This window comes from Tyto alba, unplaced genomic scaffold (genome assembly GCF_018691265.1).
Source record: "Tyto alba isolate M040663 unplaced genomic scaffold, T.alba_DEE_v4.0 Super-Scaffold_1, whole genome shotgun sequence".
Classification (NCBI taxonomy): domain Eukaryota; kingdom Metazoa; phylum Chordata; class Aves; order Strigiformes; family Tytonidae; genus Tyto; species Tyto alba.
In genome coordinates this window covers 23,347,494-23,371,373 of record NW_024881261.1, presented here as the reverse complement: position 1 = coordinate 23,371,373, position 23,880 = coordinate 23,347,494, and the positions used below count along the sequence as shown (strand labels likewise).

Here is a 23,880-nt window from a genome sequence, read left to right as displayed (position 1 = left end):
AGTTGTAGTAAGATGCTGTGTTCTTGTCTTCTCTTTTTGCACTGGTGAGGGAAAACAACCTGGTTTGATTGCCCGACATACTGAATTCCATGTGTCAGGAGCCTGGTGTACCATGGGTGGTAGCAATGTCAGATTCCACTCTGCTGTCAGCTGAGCTGCTTCACTGTATGACTTGAGCTGTTTCTTGGGATGGACAGTTTGGCTGAGAGGTGCTTCCATGCATCTGTGGCGCGTTCTTCTTTATGAGGCACTGGGCAGCTAACTTGTATCACAGCCCAACAAAGTTATGATATGGAGGTGACTTCTGTTCTCTCCTGGACTGCTTGCAAAATCCTGTTGTCCTGGAGCAGTTATTATGTAGCGAGTGATTCTCTTCTGCGTCATCCAATTTCCTCATGTTGTGTATGTGCTTCTCTAGGCATGTTTGTGGAGTGTTTCTGTTGAAGGGTGTCAACACTTCACTGTATAAGCATATTAATTAACTCTTAATATCTTGATTTTAGACATGAAGCCCCAAATCACTTTTGTTATTTAGAGAAGCAGATCCTGGAAAGGGCTGTTTGTATTATTAAGGATGTTTCTTGTCATTTCAGGAGTCTACTGAGAATCAACTGCATTGTAGACTCAGTTCATCAGGCTGCTTGTGGCTTCCTTTGGCGCTTTAGACAAGACATTCTGCCTATGCTTCAATTTCCCCATCAACAGAGCAGGGATAACTCTTGCATAGTCATAGAGGGGACTTCTTGGCTTAGAGTTGCTATGAAGTTGTTGAGATGACATATGTTGTAGAAATGTATAATTTTGTTCTGACTGAAATGCAGCATTACTGTTCCCCTTGCAATTCTCTACGAGTGCCAGGACTTCAGTGCTGATAGCAGTTCCCTTACTGCATCACCAGGCAAGTTCTTGTTAATTGTAACAGCATAGTTTCCATTTGTCATGACAGGCTATTTCTAAGTCTTGCTCATTATTTAGGACTGGATTATATCACTTTATTTGTTTCTGTAGATGCTTTCATCAGAAACCAAGTCCAGATGTAGCAGGTTGGCAGTAGATCAGGCTGAACTACCCAAGGTTTTGCTGAGACTAAATAAGGCTTAAATATTTTCATTCTGTTTCCTCTCCACCTTACTTATCGTGCTGGCATTGACAGAAGCAAGGCTGCTTTCCTGAGTGTTGATCACCCTTCTGCATAGTCAGTAAGTGCTGTTAGCTGTGTTTAAAATAAAAGTGACTTGTTGATGCAAAAGAGAGACAGGGGTTTGAATAGCTAACCCTCCTTGTTTTGGTAAGCCTATTAAGATGTCAAGTGGCTCATATGGTGGACAGGATTCTGAGACCTGCAGTAGCACAACCCTGACATTTGGAACTGGCAGCCAGCCCTGAAGGTAACAGAGCACTCAGTCTGTTTTCACAGTGATTCTCCTCACAGGTCTATATCTGGTAATAGGCTGCTGCTGGCAATTTGCATGGCAATTCAGACTAATTGCCAACAGCATTGTCACCTGTCACAAACAATTCAGAATCAAATACTGCCTTTCTGCAACTGTGGGCAATTACCATGGGTGTTTCAAGATGTGTTATAATGTACTGTGATCAGTAAACAGCAGCATTGTACTGACTTTTGCCTTCTGCTTCCTGAAGAGTGCTGGTAGAAGCCAGCTTGCTGCAATACATGGCTACCTCTGGCCCACAGAAGATATCCTTTTTTTCCTGTGTGCAAGAGCCAAGAATTAGGGATGGCTTACACTCGGAGTGGGCTGTGTGACAAAATACTGCTTTAAGGGGACTGATAACCCCAAAAGGGCCTCATGGTGAGGCAGTTCAACTTTTAAGTCATCCTCTCAGAATAAAAGACACAATCTCCAACTCCTCAAACTAAGATCTTAGAGCAATGTGGGCTTTATGAAAGTTCTGATCTGATTTTCAGCAGTTCAGTCAGTAAAACAGCATGACTTGGCATCTAGTTATAGAAGAGGTTGGGAAAGGATATTGCTTGCCAGATATGCAAAGCATTTGTGTCATTTACTTCAGCAAAGATGTGAAATACATCCTACTCAGTCTGGGCTAAGGAGGAACCCTGGGGTTAGGAAAGCGCACAGTTTTGAATGGCAAATGGAGAGTGGAAAAGCTGTGAACACCCAAGGAGATGCCTTGTCTCCCATCTGCTTGAAGCCAGCCTATGGTGTTGATAGACCTACCTCTGGATTGAACCCCTAGGACAGTTCTCTATGTAACACAGTGGAACAATGAGATTTGACAGAAAATGAAAATGAGTTTAATCTCCTGTTTCAGAAGAACTCCTGCAGTGTTTTGTGGAACACAGAGTACTGTTGGAACTTCCTGATGCTTTTAGGGCCAGTGCTGCTTTTCTGCTGATATGGAGGTCTCTGATTTGTGATACAATTTAGTTATGCATGAAGATAAAACATCAACTATTTCAGTCTTGTTTCCTTCCTTAACGCTGTCATAGGAAACTTCTCAAACACTGCAAGCTAATTAACTACAGATACTATTTAGTTACCAGTATCAAATCTGTTGCATCATCTTCTATATATGGACTTTTGACTTCTGAAAGCAGTAATTTAGAATTTGTCCTTTTACTTATCTGGGTTTAGGCTTCCTGAATACTTTCCTATGAATTATGCAAATTGTGAAGATAAAATGGTCCAGTATACATACAAATTTGGTTCACAAAAGTTACTGGAATAGAATTTTTTTGCATTGTATAATTCTGTGTACTTCCAGGAAATACATGTACTAGTGGCCTCAGCAAATCAGTCAATCTTCTATGGAAGATCTCATTTTGTACAACTGAGATTACATATCTGAGCATGAGTTATCTAAAATATGTTTAGTCACCCACCTATTCACAGAGCACATGCAGCATTCCACTGTCCTTGTTAGTACATGACAATTTTCTGATAGCAAAGCAAGAGAGGATTAGTTTGTACAAGAAGTCAGGTGAGGTCCGTGTGAAGAACATTTCATTGGTACATTGTGTCAGAAATGTGTGCGTATGATCAATGTAAGTTACAGAAAAAACTTCACCTTCTGGACAGAGATCATTCCAGCTCCCTCGTTCTGTAAAAAGAAACATCATGATCCCAGTGCATGGATATAACTGCACTGACACAACCTTGATAAAGTTAGTTATGAATCGTACTTCGTATCAGTAGCTCAGCAGATCTGCTTTCCTTTCATCAGCTCCCTCCTTTTTCAAGGGTCCTGGTCTTATTCCTGTTAAACAAAGAACTGCTGCTTATTTGCTTTTGACATGGGGCTCAAGAATTCACTTACATAAAAGTGCCTTGAAATCAATGGATGTTTTGCCTTGGCGTATGCCAGATTGATCTCATGAACATAAAAGGTTTATCATCACTACATCATCAATAAGACTAAGATGTGATAGTTGCTGTCTCAGGGGGCTGTGGAAAGCTGTGGGCCTGGCTAAAAAATTTTTCCAGGATGGAGATGACTTTGGGGTGAAGCTAGAGCTCAACAGACAGAGACTGCTCATGTAGTTACCTCCGTGGCAGGATTGTGCCTTGATGGTCGTAGTGTATACCTCTAACTGTTTGACTCCTTAGAGCTCTACTTTAAAAAACACAAGAAGTGTCTGGTTCAATAAAATATGGGAAATGAGAAGAAAACTTTTAATAATTACTGTGAAAGTTTATTCAGCTTCTCTTAGCTGGCTTATGTTTGCTGAGGGCTACAATGCAGTGGAAGTTCCCAAGATCCTGACAGCTCAGCTAATAGACATTGCATGTCTTTGTTAGTGTTTGAACATCTGTTTAGTTAATAAACCCCAAGACAAGCAAGTACCTTGCTCTTTTTAGGACAAAACTAACAAGGTTTGAACAACTTGTTGAAAATATTTTGTCCCATCATTATAGCTAGTCCAGCAGTGTTATAATAAAGTGAAGCCCTTTATTATCTGAATTAATGGATGGGAAAAAATATTTCTTATCATATTATAGCCAAATAAAAAGAAGATGAATTACTGGTCTTCTGAAACATGGGTCACTTTTACTATAAAGTCATGTTCAAAAGGTCTTTCTAGGCCTTACCATCTGGAGGAAACTGTCTGCTTAAGCCAAAGCATTCCCCATTTCTGAATGTATGTCCTGACTCTGCTTAGCAGCCCCTTAATTAGGACAAGTAAGCTGCTTACATGGGGAGGGTCTGTTAAATTCCCCACCTATGCTAAAAATGTACAGGTGTGATAGATGATGGATGGGTGAAAGGAATGAGAAGAGAGTTTATCCCCTTTCTATTAGTATGCTTGTTTCTCCACAGCACTGATTTGGCCTAGCCTGTGAAGTTCCATGAAGTCAAAGGGATCTAGGGAAAAATTTCAATCCTTAGGTCTGAAGGGGAGAGGGTCTGTAGAAGATCTGTCACAGGGTTACTAGAGAATTCATCTAACCAAGATGTGGTCTCATAAATGGCATCACTGTCTCAGGATGAAAGTTTTGACTTGGATTAAACATAAACATTTGCAAAAACATCAGTAAGAGTACCTAGAATTTTATGCAGCACTGAGTAAAAAACAGGATGAGTTTGATCTGGATGTCTAATGCCAGATGAGTTGTCTGTGCTTCTCAGATTTTAATACTTTTTCTTGGTTTTAAAGATGGGAAAAGGGAGCAATGTCACTTCGGAACCATTTTACAAACCACAAGAGTACTGGATATTTTTGTCTTAGTCTTACAATAGTATCCTTTTTCTCTTTTGAAATTCTGCAACCATATTTGACTGTTCTGTCTGTGCTATCCTAGATGTCTTTGCTGCTCTTGTCAAGCATATGGCTTAGTTGTCTCTTGGCACCAATTTGTAATCTGCCATATCTTTTGTCTCTGACTTCTTTTTTAATGATAAGTCTGAAGAGTTTATAGTTCCTTTGAGTATTTGTGAGGTGTCCTCATCTCTCAGATATTTAAAGACCATATTAGGGAAGCTCTGAAAGCCCAGAGAATCTAGTTTATAGGATTAGCTCTGAAAGTTCAGTATGCTTACAGAATTTGAAAAACAACTTGACTTAATGGCTTGCATTTTATGCGTAGCTGTAAAAAAGAGGAGAGTAATCAAAGCTTGGCTGGTTCAGAGATATGAATACTTTAATAATATCTTGTGGGAAGTACAAGAACAGGCGGGTTACTTAGGTTCATGGGTAGCATCTAGTCTGGCAAGTGACCTCTTGGAGTAGGTACAAAGAAACATAGGTCGTGCTATTGTACTACCCTTTCACTATCCCGAGTGACACCTCTAAAAACATACAACATAACACTGCAGGATGAAGAAGCACTGATGTTGTTGTTAGTGCTCTTCCTGTAGATAGAGAAAATCTGGGAGCTGTTCTGTACTACCTGAGCAGCTGTGTTCCCTTCTTAACTGGATTACCATTATATACCTCACATTCCATGGGATGAGCTATGAGCAATGAAATATATGTGCCCCTGCATTTTGATAAAATCCCAATGAATAGAAGGACTTTCAGTGCAATAACAAGGTGGTTGTTATTAATCTGTTATGAGGCACTTGGATTTTAAAATAGTACCAGGATCTTTCTATGCCATTTTGATTTTTGTTTTCTTCTGAACCTTTGATGTTTTTCAAACTTATTTTCTGTAGTCACAAAGGGTGACTTTTTAATTAAAAAAAAAAAAAAAGACAAAACACAACAACAAAAGAAAACAAAAGCAGGAAAAAAAAAAAAAAAAAAAAGGAAATAGCCCTTTAAGGATGGTTACACCTAATCTACAAGGTGGTGGAGCCATGACAGCTTTTCTGCAGTGGAAGTACAGTGCTCACTTTCACAGAAAGTGCAGGTAGTTATTGGCTCTGGAGGATGAGGCTGACAGCCTGGGCCTTCAGAAGCAATAAATAGGGCCTCCAAAGGGAAGTCAGCCTTCACGAATGTGAGAAGTAAACACCTTAAGCCTCGTGTATATTTACAGTAGAAATACCCGCACGAACAGTTAATTGATCTCAACTGGGGACCTGGAGCAGCCTGCCTTGTGTCCAGGAGCTCTGTGCTGACATGGCTATGTAGCAGCTAGTTTAGGGCTTGCTCACCTATCTCTCTATAGTCCTGCATTGTGCAAAGCAGGCATTCTCAGAATGTTACTATTTTTTCAGTTGAAACCTAAGATTCCTGGTTACTGCGTGAGCTACAGCAGCTCAGGCTTCACAGAAAAAAACCAGCTATCATGGGAATCACAATCAAAGCACAAGAGTTGGCATGGCTGAGCCTTCTGTATTCAGTTCACATTTGACTTGCAACTGCTAAGTGTCCCCTGACTTAACAGGGAGGGAAATCCTCCTGGGAGGCAGGATCAAATTCAGTTTCATGCCTGCTACAGAGTAAACTGTGAAAGGAGCTGGACTCAAGGAGAGCTATTGCTTTGACGCTTACACCTTGTTTTTGCTGAGCTCGACACCTCGTTCTCATGTTTCTCAAGTCCTGGCTGACTGAGGAGCATCCTCCTGCATCAGGGGAGGACAGAACTTCCCATGAAGTATGTTCATGGACGACAGATGGGAAAGCAGCATTCTCTTTGAGATTCAACTCTCCCTTTTCTTGAGCTTTTGGAATGGCTGGACACATTAGGCTTCAATGCTAATAGACTGAAGGAAATGTCTGATTTTATTCAGGTTTGGCTATTTCTAGCTATGCCTGACACCTGACAGGATGTAGAGGCAGTCTGAGGCATTTGCTGCTCTGGATTTCTGCACAGGTGGAAGCAACTGAGATCAGCTGAGTGATTCTTAACTGAGCACAGCATCATCCTGTCCCCAGCACCCAGAGCATTTGTGTGATGATCAAAGGGAGGCGGTGGCTCCTGAGAAATGTCCCTAAGTATTTAGCAAATCATTCTGCTTGGCAGCATTTCAGCTTATCTTATGACTCTCCACTCTTTGGTCCTTTGATATTGTAGGCCTCTGCATTAAAATAGGATGCGTTTCCCAAGAGAGAATGCCTGGAGGATGGTGTGAAGTCATATGTTGTATGTTCGTGGTATTGCCACTTCAAATGTTCTTGAATCAGCATGGGGCTACCCCTACCCCAAATTAAGTGATTTCACTTAAAGAATCATGACCGGGTTTTGTTTGTCATGTAAGAATATAGGTTAGAATGACTTCTATTTACCTTCTGGTTCTGATCCTGCCTGGTTCTTCAAGTTTTTTGCTTCACCGTGAGTGTCAGTAACTCCTTGATTTTATTTTGGGGGTTCGTTTTCCATTTATTTTAGGTGAAAGCTGAGATTCTCATGCAATCTTCTGTTTCCATCAGATGAGGCTTTATGAAAAAAACCTCATACATTGTAAAATCTGACAACACCATATTAGTTGTGCAGTGCCCAGGGGTGTATCAAACAGGGAGGTGGCACTTTGTGCTCTGCCCATTCTTAACTGACTGGGAGATTTTATATGGTTAATAGCAGCTCCGTAAGTGATTGTGGGCAGTTCTGGATAGGTTCAAGCTTTGATAATCCCCCAGGAGATTTTTGGCTAAAGACTGAATGTCATTACTTGTCTAATAACAGAGAAGACTTCAGGATTTTTGCAGTGACATTTTTGAACTATTTCAGTTACTGGAACAGTGGATGTTAAAAATCTGAGCTGGTATTTTAGCACCAGGGCTTTGTTGAAGATAGGGTGGCTTTTAAATCCACTTTACGAGAAATTAATCTCTGTCAAAGTTTGTGCATTTTACGGTGGTCTGAGTATGAAGACCAAAGATGGAGTTTTTGGGTGCTCATCTCATTCATAGGAGCAGACTGAACCACAGCAGGGACAGACTTTAAGGGGAGAAAGACTCTTGAGCTAAAGTAAGCAACTTGCTGCTTTGCTCATGAGCTTTTCAGCTTGCTAGAGGAATAGAAATATCAGACATTGTACCAGACAAAACTGTAGGCTTGCTCACTGGCATTGGCACAACCCAGAACTGAGGAGAACCTGAAGGCGTGCTCCCCCGTGGGTTGGGCGCCCGTCACACCTAAGACCATATATGTGCCAAATGGGAATTTTACAGCTTTTTTTAATTCCAACAATGACTCAAAGGGCTGACCCTGACAGAAGGCACAAGTATAGGACTGCAAATGGGAGAGAGGGAAGCCTTTGGGCTGGTTATCCTTTTAATTCTTTGTGTAGCTCTCCCAACTGTAGATATTATTTATGTTAATATAATTGTCTAATGCTCTTTGGAAGCCAGTAATGCTACTTCGCTACAGTATTCCCTCCTTTCCCCGTGGCAATAAATTCCTCGGGCTGATTTTATGCCACCTTTTAAAAATCATTTTTATAAAAGAATATGTGTTACATTTACTGCCTTTTTATAGCATGGAGCAAGATAAATTGGCACATCCCGATCTTGCTTCACAATTATTCATTCATTACTTCACTTGCAGGCTGAAATCAATCAGCTTTTCTTCTTTCCTTCTATTCCAGCTAAATATTCCTCTAATCTTTCTGTGTAACCTCAATGTATGTTTGTCATTTTTAGTCTCTTAAGCATTGATTTGATTCAGTTGTCTAATCTTTCAAGGTTCCTTGGTATTATTGAATTACACACTGGTTAGCAAGTCAGATTTTCTGGGCAGCTGCTCCAAGAGTTTGCCTGATTCTTCTGTGGCTCTTGCCTGGAGTGTTATGAATCTCATCCCAGGTAATTATGTGGTCCCCAGAACTTTAACAGCTTCCATGTACCTGGTCAAGGGCTGCTTCTTCCATTACTCTCTTGCTGTGCTTGAGACAAGCAAGAATTTTCTTAAATCGTTTGTGGGGCCCTACCACAATAGGAAGGGTACTGCATAGTCCAGCAGCAACCATATCATCCTTGAAGCTGCCCACTGTGTTCCCCTGCTTCAGCATCCCATACTACTACCCTGCAGTGTGTAGTAGTTGTAGCTTAGCATGCTCTGGCCTAAACATTGATCTTCTGAGAGCTACTGATAAATTGGTTTTAGACTCCTAGAAAGGCTGTCTGAGCAGGAGATGTTTCTTAGTGAGATATTTTCACCCATTTTAAGGATGTAATCATACCTGATATAACTTTGCCAGCTAATTTGTCACTTGCAGTATTCAAGTACAAAATAAAGAGTTGGCAGGGAATCTTATGAGAATTTTTCTCATAGTGATTACAATCAATTTTCTTTTCTTCTGTTATGTATAAGGACATGAAAACAACATGAGGTTTAAAGAAATATGAAACATGAATTTGTTCTTTAGAACAGGAAGCATTTTTCTTTTCCTGTAGTCCTGATTTATTTTCCTGAGCCTTAGCATTTGCCCTTTGTTTTGCTGAGAATACATCATGTGTTTCAGGGTGTGAGTCCAATTTCTGAATTAAAAGAGCAGCAAAGAGAAAGATAACTCCATTTATAAAGTCTCAGTGCAAAAATACAATAGGCACATATGCAAACATTGGTGTGTGTGTATAAGCATGTGCACAGACAAGGATAGAAGCAAGCAGTGAGACTTGCTTCCATGAGACACACTTGCAGTTTCATCTTAACATGGAGCTAATGTACAGAAAATGTGGAGGGGCATTTCACATCAGTTACACAGCTCACGGACAGTATGCCTGCGTCAGCTTTTCTGTGAGCTGATAGTGACCCCATGCAGTGCACCGTTCCTTTTCTTATTTCCATCTGTTCAGCATTTCACAGTTTATCAAGTCACTGGAAGACTGCTATTGATTTTTAGATGTGTCATAAGTTTGCTGTAAATTTTATACAGTGATCTCATACTGCCAGAAAAAAAAAAAATCATGTTCAGCCAACACCTATGCTTAAATAAATGGAAGATGTTTGCAAATCATTGCAACCTATTGATAACCCTCTGGGAATGCCTGAGCTGAAAGAGAATCACTACCACCTTAGTGGTTACTGATCTCTGCAGAGTAGATCTTTCTTTTCATGGGAGAATTCAGCCAGTTTACCCTTTGTTCTCTATATTTTGGTGTATAATTGTCTCTCTTCTGGTATATGCGTGGCAGCACGAAATCATAACAGTTGTGTCTGTCTTTGTCCAGCATGTTGTGATTTCATTCTCAGGCAATGCAATCTCTGCTTTAGACCAGACAGATTCTGCTCTGGCAGTGATACATCTCCTGACATGCCCCATTGCCCCTGCAATCTACAGCCAAACCCTCTTTGTCATTCTACTTTTCCTTTTCTCATTTCCATATGTTTGTCATTCCAGAGTTTCTTGAATAATGGAGACACAGTGATTGCTTTTGAGGTGTGTCATAAGCTTGTTGTAAGCATTTTCGTTCCTTTAATAAGCCCCCTTTGCCAGGCAGTGCCGTTGGAGGCTACACTAAGGGGAACTGACAACTTATTCCAGCTGTTCTTCTGAAGCAAATGTCAATGGTTCTTCCGTGTGTTTCCCCGTTTGCTGTCTGTGTTGATATTCTATTATTCTTGGCAGAAATACTGAGGGCCATTATTGCAGCCACTGAAAATTAAGGGGGCCTCGTCCCTTGAAGTGTTAGAACAAGAGATTTTAGCATTAGGGAGATGAGGAAAATAAATGCCTGTTAAAGGATTATTAATATAAAATCTAAGGCAAGAAACTTACTTCTGTTCTGAATTTTACATGCTTCACCCTTTCTTTGCTCATTGAAGTAAAATTCATTACCATACTTGTTAGCTGTGAAAAATTATATTCACTGTGAAGTTAACTCATGTGGTTGGATTTAAAGTCCCAGCTTTATTTATGGCCACTTAATGTTTGCCTCAAACTGTGATAAAGATCTTACACCTTAGGGCTCCAAGTGATTTGCAGAGCAGTGAGGTAGAAATAAAATACTTTCTTACACAGTATTCTTGAGACACAAAGGGAGGGTGCAAGAGGAAAAGGCGCCTGCCTTCCATGGGAGTACTGGGTGCTGGCTATGGCCGGGGTCAGAGCTCAGTGGTGCTGTGACCCAGCAAAGGTGGAATCCCTGTATCCCCCGGAGCTGGTACTCCCTGCATGGGGTACCTTTCTCTGACTGCAGCATTTTGGTCTTTGCTACAAAGCCCTTGGTGAGTGATACTACATAGGGTGGGGAAATAATTTACTGCCTTCTCTTTCTCTTCCCCTTTCCTGCTGTGGTTGCTTTTTTCTAGGCAGTTACATAGTTCTCAGCCTTTTTGAACAAAACACGGTGAGTGTGACCTCGGTGAGATTTTGCTGCATTATTTCCCTCCTCTCCCTGGAATGAGGGGCTATTGTTTCCTCCTAGAGAAGTGTAATCAACACAGTAGCTGGAGGCCAAGTCACTATGTGTTTGACCCTTTGCCTTGGTCATTGACCCACATTTCATTCAAACACATTGGTAAATAGTGCCACTTCTTATGTCTTTAAGATTTATGTAACAGACGGGGGAAGATTAGAATTGGAGGTATCTCTTACTATTTTGGGGTCTGGGCTGCCTGCCAGTTTTACTTCTTGAGAAGCAAGTGTTTAGTTTTGTGAGTATGAAGCGTATGACTCATTCTCCTCCTTGACACGCTTTAATACATGTACTGAGTGGTGATTTACATGAGGATGCATTGAGGCTCTGCTGGAGCTGACAGCACTTGGTGCACTTTAATCTCACATGTGGAAAGAGGAAATGAGTTAATCTGTGGTTAAATATAGAGGTGATGAAAGAGGTGGGAAGGGGAGGGGTTGACTCTAATCTCACTTAGGTTGGGGTCAGTTGAGAGTAACCTCTGTATCTGGATGGTGTTACTCTGGGGTAAGTCATATCTCACCTCTGTGGAGCTGACAATATTAGCTAATGGAAAATGGCGACAAAGTGAGAATGTGCCCTAAGGTCTGGCATTGCCACAGTGGTGTTCTTTCTGTTCACCCTCTACATGTCAGCGACACTTTCTTTTTAATTTTCAAGAGGTAACCAATGGGTTGTAGGGGTAAGCAACTGCACATTGCTGAAATTACATCTTAAGGACCAAATCTGAGAATGCATCGGTGTTGATCTACAAGCTTTGATCTCTGCGGTTGTTGTGAAGATGTATGATGACTTTGTTCTTTTATTTTGCAGTGAATGCTTGTTTTCTGTTTATTCCTGTCCTCAGCTTTGAGCTGGAGATGCAGAAGAATTGAGAAACTGGGATGCCTCCTCTGTAGAAATCCCCTTCTCTTCTCCCTTTGCGTGCAGATGTGTTTTTAAACTTGGTGTTAGATGGAGAGCTGCCCCTGACCATTTTCTCCAGCTTCCTGCATGTCTACATGTTTTTGGGGGGAGGAAGGCTGCATTATTGTATTCCTTACTGGTATATATTAGCTGTTTCTAAGCGGGTTTTCTCTGCAAAGTGTTGCTGGCATGCTGCCTGCTGGTATACCCAAGCAGAAAGACATCCACACCTGAGCAAGAAAGGGGTGCTTTGCTGCCAGACAGGGTGCACTGCCTGTGCCGTGAAGTGGTATGTTGCCTGCACTGCGTCGGAGAAGAGGTGAAATGGATTTTGCTGACTCCTTTGGGCAGATGAAAGCAGTCTTTCAGGCATGGGCTGAACAACCTGAAAGAGGAATTTCAGCAGCAGTCAAGTTTCTTCTTCTGAGAAGGCACTTTGAGCTAATTTGTGATGTGCTGACAGTGTTTTCTCAACAGAGTTGAACCCAAGTAGTCCGTGTGAGGAGTTTGCATTTGGAGATCACATACTGTATACTATATGGGTCATGTTTGTTGAGCAGTGGGTGAGGAAAGCCACTGGTTTACATAAGCTCACCAAGATGAAAGGACTGTCAGAAGAGTTCTTTTTCATATTGGAGAAAATCTAAAACAGTTTTTAGACATCAAGATCTACCCTGGAATGTACTTGTGCCTCTTTTGTTGACTTCACTGTGAATCACATGCTTTTGCAGGATTTGGCCTGGCATGTAGATTAGTAACAGTATCACTGTTGTCTTCACTCTGCCTGTTGGCCCAAAGCAATATTCTGAGCCTCATTCCAGTCCATAGGCACAGGCTGGACTCTGCCAATCTGTCCCTAAGCAGTCCATATAGATCACATACAAACAGTTTGGTAAAATTTAATAAGCTGTCCAAAAGCCTGTAACACTAGAGATGGCTTATCAATAACAAAATGATTCTCAGTATTATTATTAATTGTAATTAGCAAAAATTTTACCAGAATCTGATCTTTGCTGTGCAAGCTGAGGATGGCATTTTGTTGTATTTGATACTTACTAAGCTATAACTCACAAGATGGAATGGCTCAGATACAATTTTTTTTTTTTTTTAAAAGATCCATTGATAGCTGTTCTTATCTGAACCACAAGTGTTATGACTTCCAGAGTGAAAGAACATAACCGTATCTGAGAGCAAGGACAAAGCATCAACGTAGCAAACAGTTGCTCAGGTTGAAGACAAGCACCCTTGTCCTCCCTTCCACACTGCTGCTTGTTGCTCTACCAGTGTTGGTGGTTGACTTCACTGGTAGCTTTGCCAGCTGAAGAGTGCATGTGAGCACTGCCTGATCAGCATCGAGAAAATAGATGAGCTTAATTTATCTTCACTGGCTGTTCAGTTTAACTTGGTGGTTTCTGCCTTCTGCAGATTATGGAGTGCTCACATGGACACTTCTGCTGCTAGCACTGCGGGGAGTGGTAACCTCCAGCAGGTCGGATGGTGGCAAGCAGTTTTCAGTGGAAACACCTTCAAAGATGGGTGTCGATTTCCAGCATTAGAGGAAGTGAAAAGAGCATTGTGCTAGGGAAGCGGGAGCTATGGTTTGTTCCTGGCACTGATTCTGGTGTTACGGGATTGAGTCAAATCACTTCTTATCCATGCATCTGTTTCCCCTTCATCTGTCTTGTCCATTTAAACTCCTTGGAAAAGGGGCTGCCTGTCCTAATGTGGACAATGGCAAAATAATAATATTTTTATCCTGGTAGTCTTACAGGGCTGCTTAAAGTTGTTGTTTTGTAAATGGCCTTTAGATCTGAGTGGTTTGTTTTTTGTTTTGTTGTTTTGTTTTTTTTTTTTTTTTTCTTTCCAACCCTTTGCTTTTCCATTGCAAAGCTGACCCCACACTGATGTGTTTGATTATGTTTTCATTGCCACTGTACTTGCTTTGATTTTGCAACTCAGCGCCCAAAGCACTGGGTGCTGTACAAACAACATGGTGAAGTCAAGCAGGGTCAGCCCCTTTCTCTTTTTACCTTGAAAACAATGTGAAACTCCTATGTTTCTTTTGCTTGGCACTTCCAGTTCTTGAGCTCAAGGTTGTGTTTGTGTCTGCTGCCCTCCTGTTGTGTTCAGGTGTGAGATCACTTGGACAGTGTTTTCCATTGCTGCTTATGGGGGTACTGGAATCTGTGCCATCTGACTGGTAGTGTGTGAGATCAAGCTGTGAAGTGTGGAAAATTAATGCAAAAATAGCAGTGTGCTGAGTTGATGTCCATGTCTACACTGGATTTAGTTGTGTCTAGCTGCCATCACCAAGGAGGTTCACAAGTGTACACGTAGACTTATCTTGCTGGATCATGCCTGGCCACTGTCTGTGACAAGGGAGTTTCTCCTGTTTCTCACTTCTCCTTTTTGCTTTTGGCAGCAATCCTTTCTCCATGGGGATGCAGTTTGAGTGTGGCCCATGTCCAGCTCTTTTAAGAAGTGCCAGGTTACTGGCTGTTGATCTGAGAAAGGGAGAAGGAGCTGGATAGCTTGATTCTGCGCTACCGTAGTATTGTCAGCCACTGTATCAGCCTTCAGCATGAATAGAGCAGCCTCTAGAAACATTCATAAAACCACAGACCTTAATACTTTTGCATTTTAGGCTTGTTCCCATCTTGTTCCTGCTATTCCCTTCCCATGTAATTCTGAAAAGCCCCTTATGGCAGGTTTGAGTAGCAGGACAGTCTGAGGCTGTACCTTGATGCATCAGAACTACACAAACTGCAGTTTTCCCTAAGCCACAGTTCCCTAAGCCAAAGATCAGGTTTGACTGAGGATCTGAACACTCTAGACTCAAGGATTGTTTTGTGTTAGGGAACCCCCTACTTAAAAACAACCTACCCCACAAGAAACCTCTTTGTCAGCAGTATGGTGAGGTTTTTTGGTTTTGTGGTGGCTTTTTGTTTTCTCCTCAGTTTTCTTGATTTCAGCACTCACCTGTTACATTGCTGCATCCATTCAAAGTTTCCGGTTGGGAGCACTGATCCGTTTGTATGCTGCTTTTTGTAGCTTGCTGAGCAGTTCAGTCACCAACGGGGGCCCAGTGTGCTTGCTGTTTGTGCAGGAGGACTCCAAGCACCTTTTGCATTATTCACTGGAAACTCTTCCAGCAGACTTTTCTGTTACAGTGGAAATCAATCTTTAACAGCAGATAAACCCAGAACACAGCTGAAGACTAACAAATTTAAAATTAAAAAATATTGAAAAATTTTTGGCAATGTCCTTTGTCTCTGAAACTGTTAGCTGCCCTAATTTTGCTGCCATTAATAGGAAGGGAAGTTTTGTCTCTAACAGCAGTGGGCATAAAGTTTGTCCGAACTGAATCCTTCTGTGAATCCTGTATTGGTTTTTCACCACAAATAGCTTCTTATGGTCCTCCAGGAGCTAGTGTGGGGCATATTTCCATGGGGAAGGTTCAAATGTTTAGCTATCTCTTGTAAATCCGGGCACAGACGAGCCATAACCTGCATACATATTCCCCTTGCTGTGTTTCCTGGCTGTGTGCCAGGTAAGAGCCTTAGTTATAACAGCTCTCAGCACCAGAGGAGTTTCTATTAGTTGCTTCTCATGCCATTTACTCTCTCCTTCCTCTCTCAACCTAGCTCTTGGTCCTTGTGGTGAGTAACGAGTTCTCTACTTTGGGCAGGTTTTGGTAGCTGGGACTCTGGCCAGCTTCAAGCTTTTTGCCAACTTGCAAGGACCGGGCAGGTTGGGAAAGCAAACAAACTGTAGTTAGTGCTAGCAGGGCAGCTTCTTGTATCACAACCAGGTCTTGACCTTGCCACTGGAATATTAACTCTCTCTTGATGCATACTGTGGAAAACTTCATAGGAAGTTTTCTTCCCAGTACTAGCAATAAGCCTGTCAAATGTGTGTCCTTTCACTGATCCCTTTCTACTTGTTGGAGATGGAGAAACTGCTGGACTGTCCTGGACAGAACACTCTAATTTGTTTCATCTTGTGTTTTTCTAGGACTATTCTAGTTTTATTTTAAAACTAGCCTGGTTCTTCTAGACTCATTGTTTGGGATCAAGCGGGTCTTGAAAGAAGTCTTGAGGCTTGTAAAAACATATTATTGTGAGCATGTTCTGAGTTGGCTCCCAGGCAAGGTCCCTGATACTCTATGAGAGTTTCTACCTCTGAGCATCACCTTCTGTTTTCTCCATGTCATGTTTATGCCCCAACTGTACTATCACGAGGACATCTAACTGGTGAGACTTATTGGCTGACATGCTGGTTGTACGAGGCCCTTGGAGGTTCTGGTCTTGCATTGCTTGTTGAAATAAAATGTGACTCCATCCCTCTCAGATCTTGAATAAAATGCACATGAGGATTAGTTCAGTCATCCAGCATAGGCATGAAACTTTGCTAGTTGGTCTCCTTACATTCTTTTTTAAGTTGTTGAATACAGAGAAGTATGAAGAAGGTAGTGTAGGGAGAGGCTGGGTTGCCCTCTGGAAGAACCCCTCTCTCCACTCAGTACAGAATAAGCTTAGGGTGACTGGCTGACTAGTTCAGCCTGATAAATGACATGATTAAAGTCGAGGGGTGTCAATATTTACCTTATAAATCAAACAGCAAAGACATCTCACTAAAGCCAGGCTGCTGTTAATGTTATTGAGCGAAACAAAGCTGCACAGCCATCTATCAAATCAATGCCAAATCTAACCATTTAGACTTAATACTGGACTGGAGTTAAGTAGTCACAGTTATCATCTGTCAATGCATGCCAAAAAAATAAATTGTGCTCTGTGGATTCTTCCTCTATAGCTGTCTGTCTAGCTGTGTACCCTAACCAAGGAATTTGTCCGAAGACAACCTGATGCATGTTTCTTAATATGTGTCTACTACCTTGCCCTTCTTTCTGAGGGATTTTATTCCTGGCAGCAGGAAGTTACGTTTCGTGGCTGTTGTTACCCCTAGCTCCCAGCCTAGGCTATGTATCAGGCATGCCTATTCATGCATCAGATACAGCTGCGTAAGATCTGTATTCACTTTTCTTTTTCTGCATTTGCAAACAAGTATACTAAATTAAGCTGAAATCAGTAGTGATTTGCATTCATAAACAGACTGTAGGTTGTAGGGAGGTGTGAGTATTTGTGCTATTCATCTGTCCTTGCTGCTTGTGGGGGAATCTCTAGCAGAAAGGCAGGAAAACGGATGTGGTTTCAGACTTCCCTGGAGACAACCGCAAATGTTGGTTCTCACATAGGGGATGCTAGGATGCAAATCTGGTCAGACTGCCGCTTGTACTAGCTATGCTTCCTGCATGGTAAGCAGAGAGAATTGCTTCATCTATAAGTAATGTTATTTCTGTGAATGGCTGATTGCTTTGGTACAGCCTTCTCAGTAATTGTGTTGGACAGCAGGACTAGTGGCACTAATAGCATTTTCTTCCTCTTTGACTTATGTAGGTATGTGCTGTTACGTAACAACTGCACGTGAAGAGAAGACGGAGTGGAAGTTGCTGTCAGAAGATCCTGTCCTTCTAAGCTGGGCCTGAAGACTTCAGCCAGCTGACTGGTGTGAGTACCCTCAAGGGGGGAAGGGAAGGAGCATGTCACTGGGAGACTTCATCCTGACAGGGCACAAAAATCACACTTGCAGTGAAGGAGTTCTTCCTTGTAGCAGCCTACCTGAGTTGAGCAGCAGAAAGCAGCATGTTAGTGAGAGCACCACTGTGTTATTTGGTGTTTTTTGGTAGGTGAGCCAGTCAAAAGTTCCAGTTCTTGAAAGAGGATCAAGCTCCAAGTGCTATTTTTGTGGTGAATTAGATAAAACTTAATAGTCCCAGCAAGGATTAAATTCACCTTTGTCACTGTCAGATGTGTTCCTTGTTTATTATCTGCATTTGTGACATCCTCCTCTGTTTTCATGCTGGTGTCAGTAAGTATTTTGTGCCTCAGTCTGGGTCAGAAACATATGCAGGTAGTGGGATTTTGGAATTGGAGTGAGGGTTGGGTTTTCGGATAAGGATTAAAGTGTTTAGCAGTTGGCCTTGAATAGATTACAAATCCAGGTTTAGCACTGGTGCTTGCCTGTGTGACAATAGTGAGCTGGACTGATTGCCTCATCTGTAAGAGGCCATTAGATTTCATTTGAGTGGGTGTTGGGATGCGTGACTTGTCTGCTCTAGACCTACACCAAGTCAGGACCTGGACCAGGGTTTGGGGGGAATTATGGAGTTGATGACATAAGGTCAGATCCCCAAGGGGCTACTGGGTTAGATTTAGGGGAGCTGCAGACAGGATAGCTACAAATACTGGTGAAGCTGATTTGTTTTCTTTAGAGGAGATGGTGTGGGGTCTTTGGTACTATTTGGTCTCAGATTAAATCTTGGGTTGAAAGAGGCTTGACAGTTTTGAGATAAAATTTGATATCCTTATTTGTCTGAGGCAAAAGCACCTCAGCCTCTGAGAACTCTGCATTGAAGCAGAAGTCTTAGACATGATAAAGGCTGAGGCTCACATGTCAAGCTCTTGAGACCAATTTTTCCGCTTAGGATGGCTCTGACATGGAGACTGTGGTTAGGAAGGCAAAGGTCAACACAACAGTTGCATAGGGCTGAACCTCTTGCATCCCAGAAATGATAAATACAACTCTTTTGGGCTGCTTTTTTCTTTGTTTCTGAAAAGGCTGAAAGCATCAGGGGAGCAGTCTCTCCTATATCCTTCCCTTTCCTCTGCACAGGTACTCTAGTGGTCTCAAATTTCAGTGCTGTATGATCGTGTCAACTTCTTTCTCATGTAACACTGTGCCTGATGTTTGTCTCCATGCCAGTCACGTCCATACTGGCATTGTGATTCTCAAGGATTGCTTTTATCTCTCTCCTTCAGTGATACAGAGCCATTCCAGTAAGACTGCATCATTGTCTTGCATGCTGAACATGCAGAGGCTCTTGTCAGCCTAACTGCGCTCTGTCTTTTATGAACTAGTCCTCTCTGAGGAATGAAAGTCCAGGCTGTAGAAGAGGAAGCTTGATGAAGCTTTTGGGATGTATCAAGCCAAGTTTTATGTCATTCTGCTCCTGCTGCCTCATAAGAAAAATCACATGGACCCCTCTGTTGAACTGGCACAATTACTTGGTCTCTCCTAGAGATGGGCCGCTTTATACCAGGCCTGAATATGATCCTGTGCTTTGGCTGCTAAAGGGAGAGAAGCTCCCTTCGCTCAGTTTGGCTGGTTTAGAGAGAAGGGAATGTGATTCTTGGTTATCCTTCAGACAGAAAGATGCAGTCAGGCATTGATCTGGAAAAAGAGCATCTCCAAGAAGCCTTGATTCGCAGAGACATTCCTGGGAGCCACAGAGCTTTATGCTCACTCTGTGGCTGACCTATGTCATCAATCAAGCAATGACATTTCCTTTTCTTCTTCCTTTACTACCCCAGATGCTTGCTCAATCCTACTGGCTGTCAAGTGACATCAAGGCATGGCGCACATCCATGCTTCAAGGAGTGCATAGCTTTGACTGCCAGGGCCTGGATAGCCCATATAGGAGTTTGGAGGAGAATGTCTTACTCTTTAGCTCCCATTCCAGGTTAGGTGGAGCTCTTGATGGCTCTTTTTACATTACCTTTTTATATGAGAGAAAATACTTGCTTTGCTGTAATCTGACTCTTTTCCTTTACTTGGAGGCTCATGGGAATGCAGGAAAGTGCTTGTATATCATGCTATTTTGCATTTGTTGTTTTTTTAAGATCTAATTAAAGCATTGTGTTGGTCTTTAATGTGACCTGCAATGCATGCTGCAGATCAACTATTCACTTCAGACCTTTAGTCCAGGCATCTGGCATTTAGTGGAGACAAAACAGTTCTGGGCCTGACAAGCTGGGCCAAAGGCACAGAGAGGGGGGAGGAAATATCTAGCCAGTGCACCAGGAAACAAAGTAAGACTGTGAAAACATAGTGGGGGAAATCTTAACTTTGACTTTTGCTGTCATAGGTGGGGGAGGCAAAGTGCAGAAAATGCTACCAAATAGGTCCAAGGCTCTCTGTTTCTCCCGCAAAGGAGAAAAACTGTTCTTAGTGAGTGCAGAGAACTGTTGCAGAGGTTGCTAAAGAGTTGCTGTTCTCACTGAGCCAGATTTCCCAGGGCCTGCTGATCAATAGCTGCTGCCTTATTCAGTTCACAAATTCATTGCTTCAAGTGAATGCTGAATGTTACTCAGACAAGCTGCTGTAAGGTGCAAGGAGTCCTCCTTCTGCTACTTCTCCTGTGGACAGAGAAGGATGTCTTCCAGAGGAAGGTGTTGCTCAAAATGTCATTTTGGATCCATCCAGCTGGTCACACCATCTCTGCCCATCTTGGACTGTAATAGAGGTTTAAATGGTGCAGCACTGTGCCAGAAACCAGAACAGTTAACAGTGAGAGTGACTTTACAGAAAGCAGGAAGGTGGGGTTTTCATTTTTTTTATTGAACTTTTTGAAACAGATGGAGAGTTGATGAGGCAGAGATGCTGGAAGGGACAGTGTGTTTCAAATGTTTTCCTTAATGTCTTCCCAATCTGCTCATAGATTCATAGCTCCTGCCTGTTCAATATTGGGCAGTTAGTATAGGATGTGAAAACTTCAATGTCCCCAGACCTCCAGAGGTGGATGTTCCCCAAGGTCTGTTGAGATGTGTTTTTTGGGATGAGGAACTTTTGACACAAAGGGTTGTGGAAACAGCTTATGGCCAGATAGGCAGTGCCTTTGTTTACATCGTTCCTAGTCACCACAGTGAAGGGTCTGGACTTTCTATATGGAGACAATGACCCAGGAGCATCTGGACTGATGCTAATAGGCCAGTCCTGCCTCTCTAAATGGCCAATGTTTGTTGGTTTGGCTTTTTTTTTTTTTTTTTAATCTGGTTAGAAGCCAAGAAGAATCTAATCAGAGCCCAGCAGTGCACTGAGCAGCAGTCATTATCATTACTTAGTCATCCAGTTGCTGTTTCTTTCCTCTGAGAAGAAATGTTGGTGTGGTGGGAGGGGATGGGGGAAGATCAGCTTTTGTCTTCATCTCCTTGAAGAGGTTGGAGCACGTTTCCTCTCAATACACCTATACCCAAGTGTTGCCCCTAAAGGATGGATTTAAAGTCAGTGAGGCCTTCAAAACTTTGTGGCAGCCACAGTTTGAGGGAGAGGAATCAATGAGAAGGGAGAACTTAAACCCTCATCAAGTCCCAAAGGCAATGACTTTCGGCTGTGAACTGTGAGATATGATTAATGTCTCATTAGCTTTCACAGTTACAAATGTAACTGGTTATTAATTCCAACCAGCTGGCCAAATTAGAGGCAAATCCAAATTTCTCTTCAGCCTGGTGTTTTGGGCTGGCTCTCAACTTGTTAAGGACACACAGAGCAAGTACATTGGGCAGAACTGCTGGGACCTAATTTCCATGAATGCCCAGGCTTGCCTACTGGAAGATATGCTGCTGCTTTTGGCTCTGTAGTTCTGTTCCTGGACAACAGAGAATCAGCAGTGGGTAGCCTGATTTGATATTCACTTGCCGTTAGCAATTAGGGTGCAGGGAAAGCTCTGCAGAAAAATACTGAGATGGAAAGAGAGCACAGTCTGAATTTTCTTTGCTGCTTCTGCTATTTCTGCTAGTTCCCTTCTTTACTGCACTTCTACCTCTCCTTTTTTGCCCTCAGCAACCTACCAAATCACTGTCATTGAAAGAGGCAGTAAGCTTAGGTGCTGACGCAGAGATTATGCTAAATATCTGAGTATTTTGAGTCTGAAGAAAAATGAGAGAATTTTAGAAAAATCAGCTTCTTTGTGTGTCATATAGGAGATGATTTTGCACTGACTGTACCTTAAGGTTAGTTTAAGCTGTACAACACAAAGGTTAAGAGCACTGGTAAACAGCTAGTGCCATTACAAAAGCTTTTAATATTGATTGGGCTGTATTCTGTTACTTTAGCAGCCAGCGGTGCCTTTCATTGAATGAGGTGCTGGTTGGATCAATAAGGATGGCCCTGGTCTGAACTGAGTGTGTTATGTGAAGTGCCATTGGTGGTCTTCTGTAGTAAAGGAAGAAAGCCTGGGTTCTCCTGTCACATACAATCCAGTGGTCATTGAGCATAAGCCTTGTGTACCACGCCGCAGTTTGGCACATATGCCACAAATCACAGCATGCAAATTTTGCTTCCATTTTGCCTAAGTGTAAGTGATGTTACAGGATACAAAGGGCTGGAGATGCTTATGTGGGCATGAGGATGAACATTTTGTTGATTGCATGCTGTAACTACCATTAATTTCATGGACTTTGGTAAGTACAGCTGAGCCCTAAGTTTTTCCCCTGCAGTGTTGTATTTAGCAGGTCCTGAATTGCACAAAATTGCTTGGACCGGAGTCAGCAATTGTTCAGGGTAGATGGGCAAGGATATACTTTCTTTTATGTATGAGAGTTTAAATAGGTCAGCAGATCAGTGGGAGCAGGGAGGAACTGCTACTCAGGTGACTGCTGAACAGCTGATCACTCCCAGCTTGTGTTGGTGTGAGGCAGTGCTTTCCAGATCCTGCTGAGTTCTCCAGTCATTAGAAGACAGCAGTGAGAGCCATGCCTCTCACAGATATCTGCCTGAAGGTGCTGCAGATCCCAAATCCTGGTAAACTGTGATCCTACCAGGTAGTAATTTTTTTTTTCTGTTTTAAATGAGGGATTGCCAGCCTACAGCAGATCCCTTATCTCCAGTAGCCAGAAGGGACACTAGGACAGCTCTTCGGTCTTCAGCAAGGAAGCCAAATTAAGCATTTGCTTTTTTTTCAGCTGTTTGAGTAAATTTTCTAGCAGTTTGTCTTGTAGCCTGTGCTGTTCCCTCTGTACACTTAGTAGGTTATGTGCTTTCACTGTGTTAATACACACATTGTTGTTACAAGGGCATCCTGCTAGCCCTTAACTTCTTGTGCCCTGCAGACTTGCTATGACTGTCAGATTAAGTTCCTATCTAGAGCTCTTAAGAGGCATGTATACATCTTGACAAGGAGTATTGCTCAGTCTCTGGTGACAGTCTGAATGCCTTCATGCCATGCAGATTCAGCTATAAGTGCTTCCTGAGTCCTTGTACTGTTGCATTAAGCTGCCTGGCAGGTTGCAGGGGCTGCTGGCAGCAGTATTTCATTATGTGGTGACACTGGTTCCCATAGCTTCCAGCTGGGGAGGACTGAGCTTCAGGGTCCGGGCTCGTGTCTGAGGCATCCAAGGGAATTGGGGTGTTTTGGTGGCTTTGGGGCAAGCTAGGGCTCATATCTGATAGCAGGGAGGGTGCTGTAAAACTATCCTAACCAGAGCCTGCGTGGCTGTTTTGTAACAAAGCAGAAGCTCCAACCCAGCAGGGTGAAGATGCTGTGTGAATGACTTTGTTCTCATTCATGGTACTGGGTGGAACTCTAGCAGCAGTGTGTTATTTTGGCTGAGTTTTGTTTTGCAATTCAAACTCCAGAACTCAGAGGGAACAGAACTAAAAGCACAGACGAGATGTAAGTTTGTATGCCTTCCCCTTCCATCTGCAGAACCAAGTAAGCGCAATCACTTTTGCTTAGCATCTCCTGGATCTATCAAAAGTACCTCCTTTTCTAAACTGCATCTCACAGCACATCTTTGACCTCTCCTGGTGGCTGGTAAGCCTAGCCCCATGGCATATTGGGGTGGCATAAAAGAACTTGTATGGCTGTGTGACATTTATCAAAACATGAAAACTGTGTGGACTGTGCA

At 42.4% G+C, this 23,880-nt stretch overlaps 1 protein-coding gene across 6 annotated transcripts in view; it reads left to right on the top strand.

Annotated features, from left to right (window-relative positions):
• SORBS1 (sorbin and SH3 domain containing 1) overlaps nt 1–23,880 on the top strand; it is a 222,697-nt gene that overhangs the window by 115,846 nt on the left and 82,971 nt on the right. For 5 of the 6 annotated variants that reach the window (XM_042800025.1, XM_042799943.1, XM_042799987.1 and 2 more), the window contains one exon: nt 17,593–17,703. The gene's annotated coding sequence lies outside the window, so the exon portion shown is untranslated. The remainder of the gene's footprint in view (nt 1–17,592; nt 17,704–23,880) is intronic. The other variant, XM_042800162.1, reaches the window with a different exon arrangement.